The sequence below is a fragment of the Amblyraja radiata genome, chromosome 2 (genome assembly GCF_010909765.2).
Source record: "Amblyraja radiata isolate CabotCenter1 chromosome 2, sAmbRad1.1.pri, whole genome shotgun sequence".
NCBI classification, from domain to species: Eukaryota; Metazoa; Chordata; class Chondrichthyes; order Rajiformes; family Rajidae; genus Amblyraja; species Amblyraja radiata.
The window spans coordinates 143,661,796-143,681,830 of NC_045957.1; positions in this window are offsets into that span (position 1 = coordinate 143,661,796).

A 20,035-nucleotide genomic window follows, 5' to 3' on the forward strand; every position below is an offset into this window, starting at 1 on the left:
GATCAGAGGGTATGGAGAGAAGGCAGGTACGGGATACTAAGTTGGATGATCAGCCATGATCATATTGAATAGCGGTGCAGGCTCGAAGGGCCGAATGGCCTACTCCTGCACCTAATTTCTATGTTTCTATGTTTCTATCAAAAATCTTACTTACAAAATTCTTAAGGAGTTGGATAGGTTAGATGCAGGAAGATTGTTCCCGATGTTGGGGAAGTCCAGAACAAGGGGTCACAGTTTAAGGATAAGGGGGAAGTCTTTTAGGACCGAGATGAGGAAAACATTTTTCACACAAAGAGTGGTGAATCTGTGGAATTCTCTGCCACAGAAGGTAGTTGAGGCCAGTTCATTGGCTATATTTAAGAGGGAGTTAGATGTGGCCCTTGTGGCTAAAGGGATCAGGGAATATGGAGAGAAGGCAGGTCCAGGATACTGAGTTGGATGATCAGCCATGATCATATTGAATGGCGGTGCAGGCTCGAAGGGCCAAATGGCCTACTCCTGCACCTATTTTCTATGTTTCTATGTTTCTATCTTGAAAATGTTAACATATGTAGAAACCATTTCCTCTAATATTGAGAAGAAGAGAAAATAATTGTAATATTAGAGTTTGTGTTTTTTAGGAGTCAAAGCAGAAAATACTTTCGCATCCAAAGAGTAGTGTAGTTCTGTTCCATAAATGGGTGTAGATGCACAGAACATTTGAAATTTGCACGACTGAGGTCCTATATACAGTACATTGATCACTTTCAAATCTGACTATTCCAGTATTCTCCACTGAATTGTCTTTCCTCTGCTTATGTAAACTTCACATCATATAATCCTAGCTAACAATAGGTGGCATAGTGCCAGTCAATTGTTTGTGTCCACTAGAGTGCCAACCTGTGAGGCACTCTTAAGACAGCTGATGTTTAGTTTTATGTGTCGACTGGACAAGTCAGAGAACCATATAATTGAAGCCCTAGTCAGCCCTCTGAAAAGCTGCTATAGATTCACTTCTAGGCTAAGACTGCATTGGTGCAATTGCTTGTATATTTTATAGGCTAATATGCAATATTTTAAATGTATTTTTGTATCTTCTTGTTTTTCTGTTTGATGTGTTATATGGACCTGTGTCTGTAATAAAGCTTTAATAATAATAATAAAACTTCCTTGTGCATTTTGGTTCCAATTCGCAAATCTTCGCTTTACCCCATCGATTGTCAGTAATCTGCATAGACATGCTACATGGGCTCAGGAACTCGTTATCTTTTTCTCATAAAAGCCAGTCTCTTTGACCGAACCCTCATTACATCTCCTTCGTGGACTCATTCATTCTAGTATCATTTTTTTTTTAAAGCCTCTGTGAAGTATTTTTGGGAAGCTGGTCCTAAGTCAAATCAAAGCATTGGCTTAGTATGTAATAATGACAACATTAAAACCTTGTAAACCTAGTGTCAAGTAGTAAAATAGTTGAGAAAATCTGTTTCCTCTTCCCTTTGATTTTCTTAATTGAGCTTGGCCCTAGGTTTTTTGAAAAAGCATTCCTAAAAAATAAATCTCCCCAGAATAAATAATTAAATATAAAAGAGAGAACAAAATATCTTCACAAAATCACACTGTTAATTATTTATTCCTCTCCTCCTAATCTAAGCTGCAGTTAAATGATTAGTTCGTGTTGGACCAACTCCAGCAGTAAGGCATGAATGATGAAGTCAATCCCCAGGTGGGAGTCATTGAGTTTTACAGAACATGTTTCCACAGAGTAATTGTGAGGCTGGAAGCAATTTGGATTTCAGTTCTGGAGCCAAGGACTGGAGGAACTGTGAGGAAACAATCAAGTAGAAAAGTTTACTGACGCAACTTAAAACCACTAGAGTTAATGAATAAGTGCCTTTTGGTTACAAGCTGCTGCAGCTATTATTCTTCAATGGAAAAACTTTAAGGGAGAAATACTTTAAACTCCGACATGAGACGATGCGCATAGTTTAGGCAAGAATCCCGATGCAATACTGAGAGGGTCAGCTATCTTTGGACAAGAGTGAGCCAGTCAGTTCCTTAGGACTGTATTATCATTCAATTGTTAGATCATAGGCGGATCTGTTTCTCAGCCAGCCACCCACCTTGGCTCCAGAACTCATAATATACTTGCCATTCAAAAATCCATCACAACCACCACTCTGTACACTGAACTTTGTTTTCTCGTTTATTATGTTGTTTACAGTGTACCATGTTTACATAGTCTGTTGTGCTGCTGCAAGTAAGAATTTCATTGTTCTATCTGGGACATATGACAATAACACACTCTTGACTCTTGACTGACTTACCTAATAATAATAATATAAAACTGGTCCCGTCACTCCTGTCAGATGGATGTAAAAGGCACTTTCAAAGTTTAGAAAAGATAGGAGCAGAATTAGGCCATTTGGTCCATCAAGCCTAGAGAAGTTAGAAGTCAATATTCATACAGCTGAGTTGTAAGCTGCCCACCCCAGCGGCATGAATATTGTCTTCTCTAACTTAAAATCGCCCTTGTTTTCCATCTCTCTCCATCCCTCCCCCTTCCCAGTTCTCCGATTGTTCCTCTGATTGCACTGTATCTCTGTTTGCCTTGTTGTCACCTTATCCTAGCTAACAATAGGTTATTCTACATTTTCCTTGAACTTCATCTCTTTTGATCTCTTAAGGGCCTGTCCCACTTGCATGCGATTGCGCGCGTTTGGCGCGACCAACCGGAAGCGGAGTTCACGCGAAGTTTGCGCTAAGTTCGCGCGTGACGTCATTTACGTCATGCTTACCAATCAGCTGGGTAGGAGGGGGGCCGACTGAATTTGGGCATCGCACGGCGTCGGGCGGTGACGTCATCACACAACACCGCGCCGGGCGGTGACGTCATCACGCAATGCCACGCGCTAGGCGCACGCCGTCAAGAAGCTGCGTACGACCGCAATGTGCCTGCATGCAGACAGGCCGTTGGCGCGCGAAGATTTTGGTCACTGCAAGAATTTCGGAGCCCCGCGCGATGTCGGGACCAGCCCCGCATAACTCCGCGCTTCTAAGTGGGACCGGCCCCGCGCGGTGCACGTATGCCTCAAGCGACCACGAGGTCGCGTAATTTGCGAGCCAAGGTCACGTAAGTGGGACAGGCCCTTTACACTTCCTTATCTCTGTAACTCCCTCTCCCCTGACGCTTAGTGTGAAGACGGGTCTCGACCCGAAACGTCACCCATTCTTTCTATCCAGAGATGCTGCCTGTCCCGCTAAGTTACTCCAGCATTTTGTGTCTATCTTCAGTGTAAACCAGCATCTGCAGTTCCTTCCTACAGGAAATGGAATGGAGTGGGAAGCTGGGATGTAGTTTATTTGATTAAACAAAAGGAAATGTGGCAAATCAGAAAGAGGGATTGAGAGCAGTGATTGTGAGAATTAGATGTTTCATTTTACTCTTTTAATCTCTATGATCTTTGATTTTATGCTGAATATGTGTGCTGTGTTTTTCCATATTTCCCCAAAGGAATGAATTAATCACTTAGAAACCAGGTTTTTGAAATAAGAATCAAACAGACATATCAAAAACATCTGAGCATTTGTTCTAAAACCACCATACTTTCAGAAAACTGCTTACAAATTGATTTCAGTTCTAAAAATACTTGCACCAGCAAGTCGGTGCAGAACCAAGTAATTTCCATGCCCTGGCATACATTCCCTTAAATCTGGAGTTCAAACATTGAGTAAAAGTTGATGTACTTATTAATTTACTTAGATGTGATTTTTATCCTTTCTTGACTGAAAGGACCAGAGTGGACACTAGGCTGTTGGGGTGGGTGACACCATTCCACTGCCCTTCTGTTCAAAATGAGTATAGAAAGCTCAGGGAGGTTGCTTTCAATTACTCTGTCTGACTTTGCTTGCAGTCCGTGATAGCATGCAAGCTTGCCACAATCAACGGGTTTCTGTGTGTTTAGTCTCCAGGCCGCGGATCCTGGGATTCGAGATCGCCAGAGTCGGAGCTCCAACCAGCGCGGCCTGAGGACATCGGATGCCGGCGGTCTCCGGGGAGGGAGCGGCCGCTCCAGACATTTCCAAGCCGCTGAGGAGTGTTCACCCGACGCCGGAGTTCCAGCTTCCCGGCAAGAGGGCCTAAAAACATCGGACTGGCTGCGGAGGCCACAAATAGGCCCCGACCTCGAATGATTCACAGAGGAAGAGGACTTAACTTTTTGATGTTTAAGAAGGAACTGCAGATGCTGGAAAATCGAAGGTACACAAAAATGCTGGAGAAACTCAGCGGGTGTAGCAGCATCTATGGAGCGAAGGAAATAGGCAACGATTCGGCCCGAAACGTTGCCTATTTCCTTCGCTCCATAGATGCTGGTGCACCCGCTGAGTTTCTCCAGCATTTTTGTGTACCATAACTTTTTGATGCTTTCCCTACAGTGGAAAATTTTGATTCTGTTCTGGGGAGAAGTTCATGTTGAATTCTATAATATGTTGTGTAATTTTTCTTTCTTTTAATTTTTCTATGGATGTATGGAAACGTAATTATTTATTTTATGTAAAGCACTTTGGTTCCAACGCGAGTTGATTTAAATGTGCTATATAAGTAAAATTGACTTACTTACTTACTTAGCCTGGGGCTTGAGCTTGGTCTGGAGTTGCCTCTTGGCACTCTTGATGGCTTATATCTAGATTGCACTTAGATAGATCAGAATCAACGGACATGAATGCCTCTGAAATGATTTTCACTCAGGAATAGATTTCGCAGTTCATCCATGGTTTCTGGTTGGGAAACACTTGGATTGACTTCTTTGGCACACAGTCGGCATTTGTACAAAGTGTGAATGTACTTGTACACACTTACTGACAAAGTTCGTGATGACAGAGGTGTATTAATTGAGTTTGGCTGCTGAGTCCTTGACTATGGACCAGTTCACCGACTCAAAGCAGTCACGTAGAAGCTGACCTGTTTCCACAGACCAGCACTGATGACTTGCTGTGCTGGATCTTCACGCTTCAGCTTGTGCTTGTAAGCTGGGAGTAGGAACACAGTCTGATGGCCAGATTTTCCAAAATGCAGGCGGAAATAGAGTAGGAGGCATCTTTGAGGGTTGTGCAGCCGTGGCCAAGAGCACTTGTGCCTCTGGTGGGTCAGGAGAAGTGTTGATAGTATTTAAGTTACACAGTCGGAATGCTGGCATGATTGAAGTCCCCAGCTATTATGAACAAGACGTTGTGGTACTTTGTTTCAAGGCTATTGGCAGTGGTGCTTAGTACATCCAGTGCAAGCTTCACATCCCCATGGAGCAGTAAGTAAACTGCAGTCAAATGAATTCCCATTGGCAAGCCTCAGCTTCCATGATTCCCAATGTTAGGAAGCTCAATGTATGTTGGCCTTTAAAGCAAGAGGATTTGTGTACAGGAATAAAAATGTTTTACTACAACCCAGACACAGCGTGGAAACAATCCCTTTGGCCCACGGAGGCTGTGCCAACCAGCGATCATTCTGTGCACTCGCACTATCATAGACACATAGACACATAGACACATAGACACATAGACACATAGACACATAGACACATAGAAACATAGACACATAGACACATAGAAACATAGACACATAGAAACATAGACACATAGAAACATAGAAAATAGGTGCAGGAGTAGGCCATTCGGCCCTACGAGCCAGCACCGCCATTCATTGTGATCATGGCTGATCGTCCCCTATCAATAACCCGTGCCTGCCTTCTCCCCATACCCCTTGACTCCTCTAGTTCCTAGAGCTCTATCTAACTCTCTCTTAAATCCATCCAGGATTTGGACTCCACTGCCCTCTGTGGCAGGGAATTCCATAAATTCACAACTCTCTGGGTGAAAAAGTTAAATGACCCCTCTCTTAAATGACCTCCCGTTTAATCTAAGACTGTGGCCCCTGGTTCTGGACTCACCCAACATTGGGAACATTTTTCCTGCATCTAGCTTGTCCAGTCCTTTTATAATTTTATATGTTTCTATAAGATCCCCCTTATCCTTCTAAATTCCAGTGAATACAAGCCTAGTCTTTTCAATCTTACACACTAGGGACAATCCTACACACTAGGGACAATTTAATATTTACCAAAGCCAATTAACCTTTTTTTTAGTATGGGGTGACACCAGAATACCCAGAGAAAACCCACACGGACATTGAGAGAACATAAAACTTCGTACAGACAGCGCCCATGATCAGGATCATACCCGGGTCTATGGCATTGTAAGGCAGTAACTCTACCTCTGCGCCACTGTGCCGCCCCTGGAGAGACTACTTTCCCAACTGATGTCTTTAGAGATACAGTGTTGAAACAAACTCTCTGGCTCATCAAGTCCCGGTGAGACCATGCCTGGAGCTTTGTGTGCTGTTTTGGACTCATACATCTCTGAAAGAATACAGTGAAGGTTCATCATACTAGTTTCTTCCTCGATGGTACCTCTGCAAATGAGGAAATTGAGTAGTACAAGTCAACTCAAAATATGATCCCCATTTGCCCATTGCCATTGAGCTAAACTTTATTGCGTAATTCAAAGATTAAATTAGATATTCCACATATAGGTTTTTAGTTACCTTCTCACAAAACTCAATCAGATTCATCTATCAAGTCCTGGCAATATCCTCGTAAATCTTCCCTGCACTTATTCCTGTTTAACAACATAATTCCTACCGCAGGGTGAACACAACACTGTAAACACGGCCCCACCAATTACGTTGTGGAATTGTAACGCAACATTCCAATATCTATGCTCAATACACTGACTGATGAAGGCCAATATACCAAATGCTTTCTTGATAATCTTATTTACCTATCCGAGGAACTGTGTACCTGCACTCCTAGATCCCTCTGTTCCACATTCCCCCAGGCTCTGCCACTCACTGGTGAGTCAGTAGTTAAGAAGTCGCAACCAAACATTCAAATTTGTGGTAATATTGGCTCCTACTAAATTAATTCCTTGTCTGAACTTGCAGTAATCAGCAAGAAACCTTGCTTAGCTGGTGGTGTAACCATATAACCATATAACCATATAACAATTACAGCACGGAAACAGGCCATCTCGGCCCTACAAGTCCGTGCCGAACAATTATTTTCCCTTAGTCCCACCTGCCTGCACTCATACCATAACCCTCCATTCCCTTCTCATCCATATGCCTATCCAATTTATTTGTAAATGATACCAACGAACCTGCCTCCACCACTTCCACTGGAAGCTCATTCCACACCGCTACCACTCTCTGAGTAAAGACGTTCCCCCTCATGTTACCCCTAAATTTCTGTCCCTTAATTCTGAAGTCATGTCCTCTTGTTTGAATCTTCCCTATTCTCAAAGGGAAAAGCTTGTCCACATCAACTCTGTCTATCCCTCTCATCATTTTAAAGACCTCTATCAAGTCCCCCCTTAACCTTCTGCGCTCCATAGAATAAAGACCTAACTTATTCAACCTTTCTCTGTAACTTAGTTGTTGAAACCCAGGCAACATTCTAGTAAATCTCCTCTGTACTCTCGCTATTTTGTTGACATCCTTCCTATAATTGGGCGACCAAAATTGTACACCATACTCCAGAATTGGTCTCACCAATGCCTTGTACAATTTTAACATTACATCCCAGCTTCTATACTCAATGCTCTGATTTATAAAGGCTAGCATACCAAAAGCTTTCTTTACCACCCTGTCTATATGAGATTCCACCTTCAAGGAACTATGCACAGTTATTCCCAGATCCCTCTGTTCAACTGTAAATATGGATTATAATTTAAAGATTTATTCCAAGCTTTCTAAGATTTGTTCTAAGCTTTAAATAGTTATTACAGCATTTAAGCAGATAAATGCAAACAATCTCCATGGGGTGGGCACTTTCCTTCGAGATTTCAACCTCAACATAATGTTGGGCTAAGATTTGAAGGTTCAAATCCCACAAAAGCCAAATATCGCCCACTTTAAAAAAATGAAATGTTTACAACCTTGCTTAACATAGAAAAGGCATTCCAGAACATTTACTTCATTAATTCTGAAAGCTATTTTAGTTTATATTTAACCTCTGGTGAGCCTTTCATTATGATGAATGAGGAAAATTGCAGTAGAAAAATCATATCATTAAATAGCAGTCTCAGTTCAGACTTCTAACATTTCAGGTCTTGTAAGGCAGGTCACATGCAAGCGAGGAGTGTGGATAATACTGCTGAATTTTGAGAACAAATTTCGAGCTTCAGAGGAGGAAATCAGTGGGGTTGTGAGGGAGTCTGGCTCCTGAATGTTCGAGAAGAAAAGGAGTCAAATGCTGTTCCTAATTATTTGTTGATATACGTAAAACCTCAGAGATCAGAGAGACGGCATCCGAAACATGTCAGTATAAAATATGATATGGATGACGGCAAGAGTGAAACATGCCGTTTATTTTCTTTTAATTGTTTGTTGCTATTGAAAAGCAGGAAATCAAATCCAAGCTGAGCCAAGTCAAATCAATATATAACACAAAGTTCTTGGGCCCAAAAGAGGGTTATGCATTTCCAGTTTTAAGAAAGTGGAAACCACTACTCCACATTGTAAGACTAGGAAATATCGCAGAGTGGCTGCTGATCCGTAAATTGGGCTTTTGGCTAAACTCCTGGTGAAGTAATGTTGGTGGGCTGGGAACAGTTGGGAGGAATTATTCTGGCCTAAATATATATATTCTCCATCAACATTCACACCAACTGACATGGTTCAGATTTGCCGAGCTCCATTTGAATTTCCTGCGTTGACACATCCCTGCCTCCAGCACCTTCTCAACCTGGTTGTAGTCTAAAGAAGGGTCTCCACATGAAATGTCACCCATTCCTTCTCTCCAGAAATGCTGCCTGTCCTGCTGAGTTACTCCAGCTTTTTGTCTCTATCTTAAAAACTTATTGTAGTAATAATCCTGGATTGTAGGGTGGCATGGTGGCGCAGCGGTAGAAACATAGAAACATAGAAAATAGGTGCAGGAGGAGGCCATTCGGCCCTTCGAGTCAGCACCGCCATTCATTGTGATCATGGCTGATCGTCCCCTATCAATAACCCGTGCCTGCCTTCTCCCCATATCCCTTGATTCCACTAACCCCTAGAGCTCTATCTAACTCGCTCTTAAATCCATCCAGTGATTTGGCCTCCACTGCCATCTGTGGCAGGGAATTCCACAAATTCACAACTCTCTGGGTGAAAACTTTTTTTCTCACCTCAATGGCCTCCCCTTTATTCTAAGACTGTGGCCCTTGGTTCTAGACTCCCCCAACATTGGGAACATTTTTCCTGCATCTAGCTTGTCCAGTCCTTTTATAATTTTATATGTTTCTATAAGATAGCCCCTCATCCTTCTAAACTCCAGTGAATACAAGCCTAGTCTTTTCAATCTTTCCCCATATGACAGTCCCGCCATCCCAGGGATCAATCTCGTGAACCTACGCTACACTGCCTCAATCACAAGGATGTCCTTCCTCAAATTAGGAGACCAAAACTGTGCACAATACTCCAGATGTGGTCTTGCCAGAGCCCTATACAACTGCAGAAGAACCTCTTTACTCCTATACTGAAATCCTCTTGTTGTGAAGGCCAACATTCCATTAGCTTTCTTCACTGCCTGCTGTATCTGTAAGCCAACTTTCAGTGACCGGTGTACAAGGACGCCCAGGTCTCGCTGCACCTCCCCCTTACCTAACCTAACCCCATTGAGATAATAATCTGCCCTCTTGTTTTTGCCGCCAAAGTGGATAACCTCACATTTATCTATATTATACTGCATCTGTCATGCATCTGCCCACACAGCCAACCTGTCCAGGTCACCCTGGTAGAGCAGCTGCCTTACAGCGCCAGAGACCCGGGATCAATCCTGACTGCGGGTGCTTGTCTTTACGGAGTTTGTCTGCGGGTGCTGTCTGTACGGAGTTTGTACCTTCTCCCCGTGACCTGCGTGGGTTTTCTCCAAGATCTTTGGTTTCCTCCCACACTCCAAAGTCGTACAGGTTTGCAGGTTAATTGGCTTGGTGTAAAGTAAAAAGTAAAATTGGCCCTAGTGTGTGTAAGGTAGTGTTAATGTGCGGGGATCGCTGGTCGGTGCGAACTCGGTGGGCTGTAGAGTCTGTTTCAGCTCTGTATCTCTAAACTAAACTAAACTAATTCAAGAAGACGGCTCACTTTCAACTTATTCGATGGCAAATAAGGTCAGTCAGTACATGTCAGGAAAGTCTACATCTACACGGTGTCACAAACATCAATGCCTTGTATCACTAATTTAAATTCTCCTGCCACATGTGTTTCCTGGGATTACACAGAACTGCATAAACTAGAGAGAGGATAATCATTTTCTTTACATTGGGACATCCATTCCACTAGAAGAGACAATAACCTATTAGCGGTATCCAATCGATAATTGGTTTCAATGATCATTATCAAAAGAACCTCCTCACCCAGCAACAAATATGTAGAGCATTATTTTAACTCTGTATCACTGTGTGTTACAGCCACAGTTTGCTTTGATGAACTCTTCAGAAGTAGCACAGCTCCATGATGGTAAAGCAGCTGGCCCAACAATCCAGAGCCTCAACATGACGACCCCCGGTTAGGCATCGCCCGCTCCGTGATGGTAATTCAGCGCTGCGCCGCTGATGAAGCTCTGGCCGGTCTCCGGCAGGAAAGGCCGCACCAATCCAGTTGGTAGACCGCGAGGGGAGGGGGGGGGGGGGGGGCGAAGATGCGACTTGGAGAAAAGATGCATCCTCCACCAGGTACTGACTGAGAAACAGTTTCCCCCTTCCCCTCCCCACCTCCCCCACATAAAAAAGATTAAGAAACTTCCAAAAACATACTTTTAAACAGACTAAAAAATAAGAAAAAGGGTGAAAGGACAGACAGACTGCTGGCGAGGCAGCTGCACGCAGCACCACCCGATGACAAGGTTGGGCCAATAGGAAGTATTAGCTACAAGCAAAGGTTGGACAGACAAATTGGTTTCTCTGGAATGCTGGTGGTTTAGGGGTCGACTTGATAGAAGTATATTACTTTATGGGAGGCATAGATAGACGGTCAGAACCTTCATCCCAGGGGGGGTTTGTCAAAAACAAAAGGGCATGAGAGCGGCAAATTTTAAAGGAGATGTGCGGGGCATGTTTTCTTTTACACGGAGACTGCAACACGCTGCCACGGGTGGTGGTGGTGGATGCAGATATTATAGTGCCATTTAAGAAGCTTTTAAATAGGTACATGGATATGCAGGGAACGGAGGGATATGGGTCACATGCAGGCAGGGGTAATAAGTTTAACCTGGCATCGTGTTCAACATGGACATTATGGGCCAAACATCTTATTCCTGTACTGTACTGTTCTATGTTTTATTTCATTTTATCCACCCTTTTCCCCTCCTCTGACCCCTTCGACCCATATCCTTCCCATCACACAACTCATTCCTCCTTTCCAAACACTGACCCGAGTGCCACCTCTTTTTTGTAGCTTTCTCCCCCCTACACCAATACGTACCCCAAACGTTGTCCATTCTGTCCATTCCCTCCACAGATGCTGCCTGACCTGCTGAGTTACTCCAGCACTTTGTTCCATCATCTGCAGTTTCCTGCGTTTCCTTTACTGAGCCAAGAATGTTTATTTAGCTGACATGTGAAGAGACATTTTTATTACCACTCTCAATGTGCCTTTTACATGTTTTGTGCAATCAGCTCGCGAAATGATACCAGCCCGAGGTATACAATTAACTGTACTGTTCATGTAATTGTACTGAGTGAAACCTGCTTAAATTGGAATACCATGTAGAATTTTTTTGCCTATTTTTTTTTGCTGGGCCTGTTAACTGTCTAATTTTCTATTTAGATTGCAATATAGCGTTTTTGACTGGGATATTTGGTTGATTTATTAAGACAACAATGATGAGATAAACTGCATGAGATAATAAGCCTGCTGCTCATGGTGGATACAATAAACAGTTTCTCATTGTCCCCTGAAAGTCATTGAGAACACAATGCAAAGATCATAGGATCATGTCACTTCAAAGTCTGAGCAGCATGATCTTTTGAGCCCGCTATAAAAAAAGAAAAAGAGAAATGAAGATCCTGCTGGCTGCCAGCCTTGAGAGAGGAAACAACGTTTGATCTCCGCTATTCAAAGGCCTGTTCCTGGAAGACGCTGCCACAAGTGACACAAAGCAGAACAGCTATGTACAGTGCCTCATTACAAAGTTGAATTTTAGTCTCTGCTCATGCTAAACTTGCTAGGGACGCCTCTAATTGGAAAACATCTGAGGAGTCTTTTTTAAGTCTTACATTTAGCTTGTTGGCACTGTGGATTCTGCATGTTTGATGTGCAAGTTCATAGAGTATCGGAGAAAATTAATGCAATTATAAATAAGTTATTGGGCCACCGCTCCGTAAAGTTCAATGTGATCCTATTTAGAATTATGAGCTTCCCATTTTTCCCGGTGGATCCAGTAACTCTTAAATTTATGCAATAGCATTTTACAGTTAAAATATTAAATGGGCAGCACAGTGACACTGCTGCCTTAAGGGCCTGTCCCACTTTCCCGAGTTATTCACAAATTCTCCCGAGTTTTCAAACTCGCAGAATGTTCGTAACGAGTCCGTAGGTGTCCGTGGATATATCGTAGCGGCTCGTTATGCCAGCCGTAGGTACTCGGGGCTATTTTTTTACTTGTGGACATTTTTCATCATGCTGGAGAAAACGTCCCGACTTACCTGAGGCCCCGAGTACCTACGGCTGGTATAACGAGCCGCTACGACAGCTTCGCCTGCTGGAATCGCGGGGTTGAAAGGTCACGGAGCGTGGCCTAACATCGCCCGGTGCGGGTTAGTGGCCACGGGGACTTACTATCGTCACCGGGGGCTCTAACATCGGAGCCCCAGTTCGCCTAGATGCTGCAGTTGGACTGCTGGACCGCTGGTTGGTCTGCTTGATCCGAGGGGTTTAAAGGATACGGAGCTGGGGCCTAACATCACCCGGTGTGGCTAAATGGCCACAGGACTTACCATCCTACCAAGCGGGAGGGCTTTAACATCGGAGCCCCAGTTCGCCTAGACGCTGCAGTTGGACCGCGGGAGAAGAACAAAGGGAAGAGATAAGACTTTGCCATCCATTACAGTGAGGAGGTGTTGGAGACTCACTGTGATGGATGTTTATGTAAACTGTGTTAATTGTGGGTCTTGGGTTTTTTTGTAATGTAAAAAACTGTAGTAAATGTAATTACGTTCAAACCTAGGTTTGAATGACAATAAATAGCATTCCATTCCATTCCATTCCATATCCACGTACCCCTACGGCCTCTACGGACTCGTTACAAACATTCTGCGAGTTTGAAAACTCAGGAGAATTCGTGAATAACTCAGGAAAGTGGGACAGGCCCTTTACAGTGCCAGTGACCCAGGTTCGATCCTGACTACAGTTCAAGTTCAAGTTCAAGTGAGTTTATTGTCATGTGTCCCTGTGTAGGACAATGAAATTCTTGCTTTGCTTCAGCACACAGAACATAGTAGGCATTGACTACAAAACAGATCAGTGTGTCCATATACCATGATATAAATATATACACACATGAATAAATAAACTGATAAAGTGCAAATAACAGAAAATGGGTTATTAATAATCAGAGTTTTGTCCGAGCCAGGTTTAATAGCCTGATGGCTGTGGGGAAGTAGCTATTCCTGAACCTGGTCGTTGCAGTCTTCAGGCTCCTGTACCTTCTACCTGAAGGTAGCAGGGAGATGAGTGTGTGGCCAGGATGGTGTGGGTCTTTGATGATACTGCCAGCCTTTTTGAGGCAGCGACTGCGATAAATCCCCTCGATGGAAGGAAGGTCAGAGCCGATGATGGAGGTGCTGTCTGTATGGAGTTTGTACGTTCTACCTGTGACCGCATAGGTTTTCTGTGGGTTCTTCGGTTTCCTTCCATGTTCCAAAGACGTGCAGGTTTTTGTTGGTTATTTGACTTCTGTAAATTATCCCTAGCATGTAGGATAGAACTAGTGTATGGGGATTGCTGGTCAGCGTGGATTCGGTGAGCTGAAGGGCCTGTTACCAAGCTGTATTTCTAAACTAAACTAAATTCCATTGTGCCATTTCAAAGCACAATGTTCGATTGAATAATCCAGTACACATCCAATACACTATCAAACTGCTCATATATCAAAAACAATTTAAATAATAAAGCAATCAATATGGACATTTACAATATTTAATATGCAATCTTTTCATAGAGTTAAAAAGGTGAAATTTATTAAAATTAAAAATAGGCAAAAATATGGTCAATAAAATTAGTTTTTGACACTGTGGTTCTTAGTTCCACCCAGTGGAAATGTTACATGTGTAGAATAAATTAAAAACTGGCAAGCTCGAGTTTTACTACACTAACATTAACATTGCCTCCCAGATAAAGTTGATACAGTTCTGACGAAAGTCTTGGCTAACAGCTCATCAAAGCCTCTTCAAGGTCAAATCTTGCACTATTATCAAAATACACAACATTTTTTATATTGTTACTGAGTTTATTTCATTGTCACGGGTACCGAGGTACAGTGAAAAGCTTTTTTATTTGCGTGCTATCCAGTCAGCAGAAAGACTACAACCACAGTGTATAGATAGAGAATAAAGGGAATAATGTTTAGTGCAAGATAAAGTCCAGTTATGTCCAATTAAAGATAGTCCAAGATAGTTCAATTAAGTAGATGGTAGGTCAGGACCGCTCTCTAGTTGGTGGTAGGATGGTTCAGTTGCCTGATAACCATCATGGGATTTGCAATTTAGAAACATAGAAACATAGAAAATAGGTGCAGGAGTAGGCCATTCGGCCCTTCGAGCCTGCACCGCCATTCAATATGATCAAGGCTGATCATCCAACTCAGTATCCTGTACCTGCCTTCTCACCATACCCCCTGATCCCTTTAGCCACAAGGGCCACATCTAACTCCTTCTTAAATATAGCCAATGAACTGGCCTCAACTACCTTCTGTGGCAGAAAATTCCAGAGATTCACCACTCGCTGTGTGAAAAAACAAATTCTCATCTCGGTCCTAAAAGATTTCCCCTTTATCCTTAACTGTGACCCCTTGTCCTGGACTTCCCCAACATCGGGAACAATCTTCCTGCATCTAGCCTGTCCAACCCCTTAAGAATTTTGTAAGTTTCTATAAGAACCCCCCTCAATCTTCTAAATTCTAGCGAGTACAAGCCGAGTCTATCCAGTCTTTCTTCATATGAAAGTCCTGACATCCCAGGAATCAGTCTGGTGAACCTTCTCTGTACTCCCTCTATGGCAAGAATGTATTTCCTCAGATTTGGAGACCAAAACTGTACGCAATACTCCAGGTGTGGTCTCACCAAGACCCTGTACAACTGCAGTAGAACCTCCCTGCTCCTATACTCAAATCCTTTTGCTATGAATGCCAACATACCATTCGCTTTCTTCACTTCCTGCTGCACCTGCACCAGGTGAAGATGTCAGCCAAGAAGATTTAAATTACCGGCCATTCTGTGCATGCACTCAAACCCTGACTTTCAGCTTAAAACATGCTGGCTGGATATTTTTTGCTATTTTTCCCCTCTCTTTCCTCAAAGAACGATATGCACTGATGTTAAGCCATGGGTATCAGGTATCAAGACATAGCATGCAAATAAAAAAGCTGGAAGGACCAAAAGGAAACAGAAAGACTCGCCATCTACCATAAGCAAAAAACAAAGTGCTGGAGGAACTCAACAGTCAGGCAGCACTGTTGCAAAATGTCATTCTAAAATAAAGAAATTGTACAGCGATGAAATGGGCCCTTGCAACCATCTTGTTCATGCTGACCATGATGTCTGCATTAATCCTATTTGCTTGCATTTGCCTATATCATTCTATGTCTTTTTCTCTGAAAATAGCAGTAGTGGCCCCTCCCGGTCATGACTGACCATGGGTGATGCATCCTGGTCGGATGCAAGCCTGGGCGATGTCATATGGAGGACAGGCTGTTGCCCATGCAGCACGTCCCCCTCTCCACGTCCCTGATCAATCCAAAGGAACAGCAGGGCCGTTACAGTTTGGCACCAGCGCCGTCGCAGGAGCTGCCAGAGCGAGGTTGTAGACAACGACGAACTGCCTTAGGGGCTCCGACTCTGGATTTTCTTGAGGTTTACTCCTGGAGCCTTTTCCATGACTGGATATGGCCACAAGGCAGTGGAGGTTTTAAAACAGAGTTTCCCCTCTCCTAGATGGACTGCCTTCCCAGGCTGACGAGCCCCATCTGCCCGATAAAAATAATGGTATTAGTTTAGAGAAGTGCAGAGGAGATTCACCAGGATGTGTCCTGTATTGAAGCATTACAGTTATAAGAAGAAATTGATAGTTTTGGTTTGTTTTCACTGAAGCAGAAGAGGCTGACCTGACGAGGGAAAACAAGATTCACACCACAAATTGTTCATTTGTTTCATATTTTAGCATTTCCATTTCCAAGCATGAGGCGTAGATGGAGTCCCGGGTACACAAACATGCTGGAGAAACTCAACAGGTGCAGCAGCATCTATGGAGTGAAGGAGATAGACAACGTTTCGGGCCGAAACCCTCGAGTTGATGGAAGGGAGGTTTGTGTGATGGCCTGAGCTGCGTCCACAATTCTCTGCAATTTCTTGCGGTCTTGGATGGAGCTGTTCCCGAACCATGCTCTGATGCCAACCTCACAACCAGTCCAACGAATCTTTGCTGCACTCCTTCTGTGGCAAATAAATCCTTTCCTCGGCAGGGAGACCAAAACAGCATAGTTTACTCCGTGTCATCTCACAAAGTCCCAACGTTAGCAAGCTCAACATTTAAAATGGTGTCTATTTAGATTATATATAGTAACAAAATGTCGAAAACACAAGAGCATATTTCTAGTGCATTCCTGCTGATAAAGTAAACCTCCCTTTCGAAAATTAACAGGGCGAGTCAAGGTCATTTCTGAGAATTTTCAGCTTCATCGGAGAAACGATTACAGTACTTGAAAGAAAAAGTAAAATCAGTGAAGGACTTTAACTCTCTTCTGTAAAACCTCCATCATTTCATTTCATTTAAGCTTTATGGTGACCCTCAGACTATCCTTGATTGGACTTTGCTGGCTTTACCTTGCACTAAATGTTAAGGGCCTGTCCCACTGGGCGTCATTGGCGCATCACGCAGGTGGCGCGCGAGGATTTTGAGCATCCCAAAATCCTGGGGTGCCGAGCGCTACCACGAGTCACTGCATACGCCACCATGCCTCACCACATGCAATGCGAGTGTCATGTGCGTGTCATGCACACCATGCGCGCGTGACGATGCGCCAATCAATGTTTAGGATGTCACGTAAATGACACCCAAATGACGTCCAAGTGGCCCTTTATTCCCTTATCATGTGTCTATATATGGTAAATGGCTCGATTGTAATCATGTATTGTCTTTCTACTGACTGGATAGCATGCGACAAAAGGGTTTCCACTGAATCTCGGTACACGTGACTATCAACTAAACTGATGAACTGATAGATTCGAGGAGCAATGTGAGTAAAAAGCAAACTGCTGGAGGAACTCAGTGATGCTGCATCTGTGGAAGGAAATGGACAGTTAACGTTTTTAGTCAGGACCCTTCATCAGACTTGCAGCATCTCTGGAGAGAAGGAAGGTTCTCGGCCCGAAACGTCATCCATTCCTTCTCTTCAGAGATGCTGCCTGTCCTGCTGAGTTACTCCAGCATTTTGTGTCTATCTTTAGTTTAAACCAGCATCTGCAGTTCCTTCCTACACACTTCATCAGACAGATGGACAAGAGGAGGAATAGCTAGTAGGGAAAGGGGTGGGTCAGGAGCTAGCAAATGATAGGTGGATTCAGATGAGGAGGGGCTAATTGGCAGAAGAGTCAGATGGGAGGGATAAGGGTGGAGATAGTAATGAAGGCTGGAGGTGGTGAGTGGAGAGACAAAAGGGAATCTGATAATGAAGGGAGGTGGGAAGTGAATTGTGCAAACAGAGGGAAGTGAATAGACAAAACCAATAGACAATAGGTGCAGGAGTAGGCCATTCGGACCTTCGAGCCAGCACCGCCATTCACTGTGATCATGGTTGATCATCCACATTCAGTACCAAGTTCCTGATTACTCCCCATATCCCTTGACTCGGTTATCTTTAAGAGCTCTATCCAACTCTCTTTTGGAAGCATCCAGAGAATAGACCTCCACTGCCTTCCGAGCCTAAGAATTCCACAGATTCACAACTCTCTGGGTGAAAGCGTTTTTCCTCATCTCCGTTCTCCCTTATTGTTAAACTGTGGCCCCTGGTTCTGGACTCCCCCAACATCGGGAACATGTTTCCTGCCTCTAGTGTGTACAATCCCTTAATCTATATTACTAAAACTCTGTTCTTGACCGGTTTTGGCGATCTGTGCTGCGATTTCCGAGAGAACGCCGCCACCTACGGCCGTCATTTTTGGCCACCTCGCTCAGAGCCCCCCTCCGCCGTATGTGTGCCGAGGATTTTTCCCGTCGATGAAATATGACAGAGATATTAATGTTTTTACTAAATTCCCCATTCTCTCTGCTGCCCCCGCTGGAGGCAGGGGAAGGGACTATAAAACCAGGAAGTGGTGTGCCTCAATTAGTCTCTGCAAGCTGGAGCTCTGTCAATTAGTCTCTGTCACTCTGAGCTGTGAATGACACTGAACAAATGTCTACAGCACTGTGAGTACCCTTAATTTGGTTTGAAAATGAAAATATAGTTAGTTTGAAGTAAAAAAAGCACTGCCTGCAAATGGTTGTTTGAGTTGAATTAAAAAGGCACTCTCTCTCTCGCTCTCTCTCCCTCTCCCTATCCATCCCTATCCCTCACTCTTTCTCTCTCTCTTCCCCCTCTCCTCTCCCCCTCTCTCCTCTCTCTCTCCCCCCCCCTCACCTCTCCCCGCCCTCTCGTCTCTCCCCCTCTCTCTCCCCCCTCTCCTCTCTCCCTCCTCTCCTCTCCCCTCCTCCCTCTCCCCCCTCCCCCCTCCCCCCTCCTATCCCCCCCTCCTCTCCCCCCCTCCTCCCTCTCCTCTCTCTCCCCCTCTCTCTCCCCCCTCTCCTCCCCTTCCTCTCCTCCTCCTCTCTCCCCCCCTCTCCTCTCCCCCCCCCTCTCCCCCCCTCTCCTCTCCCCCCTCCCCTCTCCTCTCTCCCCCCCTCTCCTCTCCCCCCTCCCCTCTCTCCCCCCCTCCCTCTCCCCCCCTCTCCTCCTCCCCCCCCCTCTACTCTCTCCCCCCCTCTCCTCTCTCCCCCCTCTTCTCTCTCCCCCCTCTACTCTCCCCCCCTCTCCTCTCCCCTCTCTCCTCTCCCCCCTCCCCCCTCTCCTCTCCCCCCTCGTTTTCCTCCCATCCATCCCCTCCCCCACCGTCCCTCCCCTAAACCCCCCTCCCCTCCACACACCCCTACCCCCTTCCCTCCACCCTCCCTCCCCCTCCCTGCTCCCCACCTCCCCTCATCTCACCCCCCTCTCAGCACACCCTCTCTCTCCCCCCCCTTCCCCCTCTCCCCCCCCTCTCTCTCTCCCTCTCTCTCTCCCCTCCTCCCCTCCATCCCCTCCCTCACCCTTCCTCCCTCCCCTAAACCCCATCCCCTCCACACCCCCTACCCTCTTCCCTCCACTCTCCCCCCCTCCCTCCCCCTCCCTGCTCCCCACCTCTCCCCCTCACCCCCCTCTCAGCACCCCCTCTCTCTCACTCTCACCCTCTCTCTCTCCTCCCCTCCTCCCCCACCTTTCCCCCCTCACCCACCCTCCCTCTTACCCTCCTCTCCACCCCCTATCCCTCTTGCCCCTCTCTCTGTGTCTCTGTCTCTCTGTGTGTCTCTGCCCCTTCTCTCTCTGCCCTCACTCTCTACCCCCGCCCGCCCCCCCGCCCCCCCCCCCCCTCTAGATGTGACTGCAAGTTGGGGGCTATGCGTCAGTAGATAGGGTGGTTATGGGGTAAAAGGAGCAAATTAATAGTATTAATATAATATCAAGGGGGGTAATTAGCGTGAGTGCGGGGGGGGGGGGGGCGGGGGATAGTTAGTGTG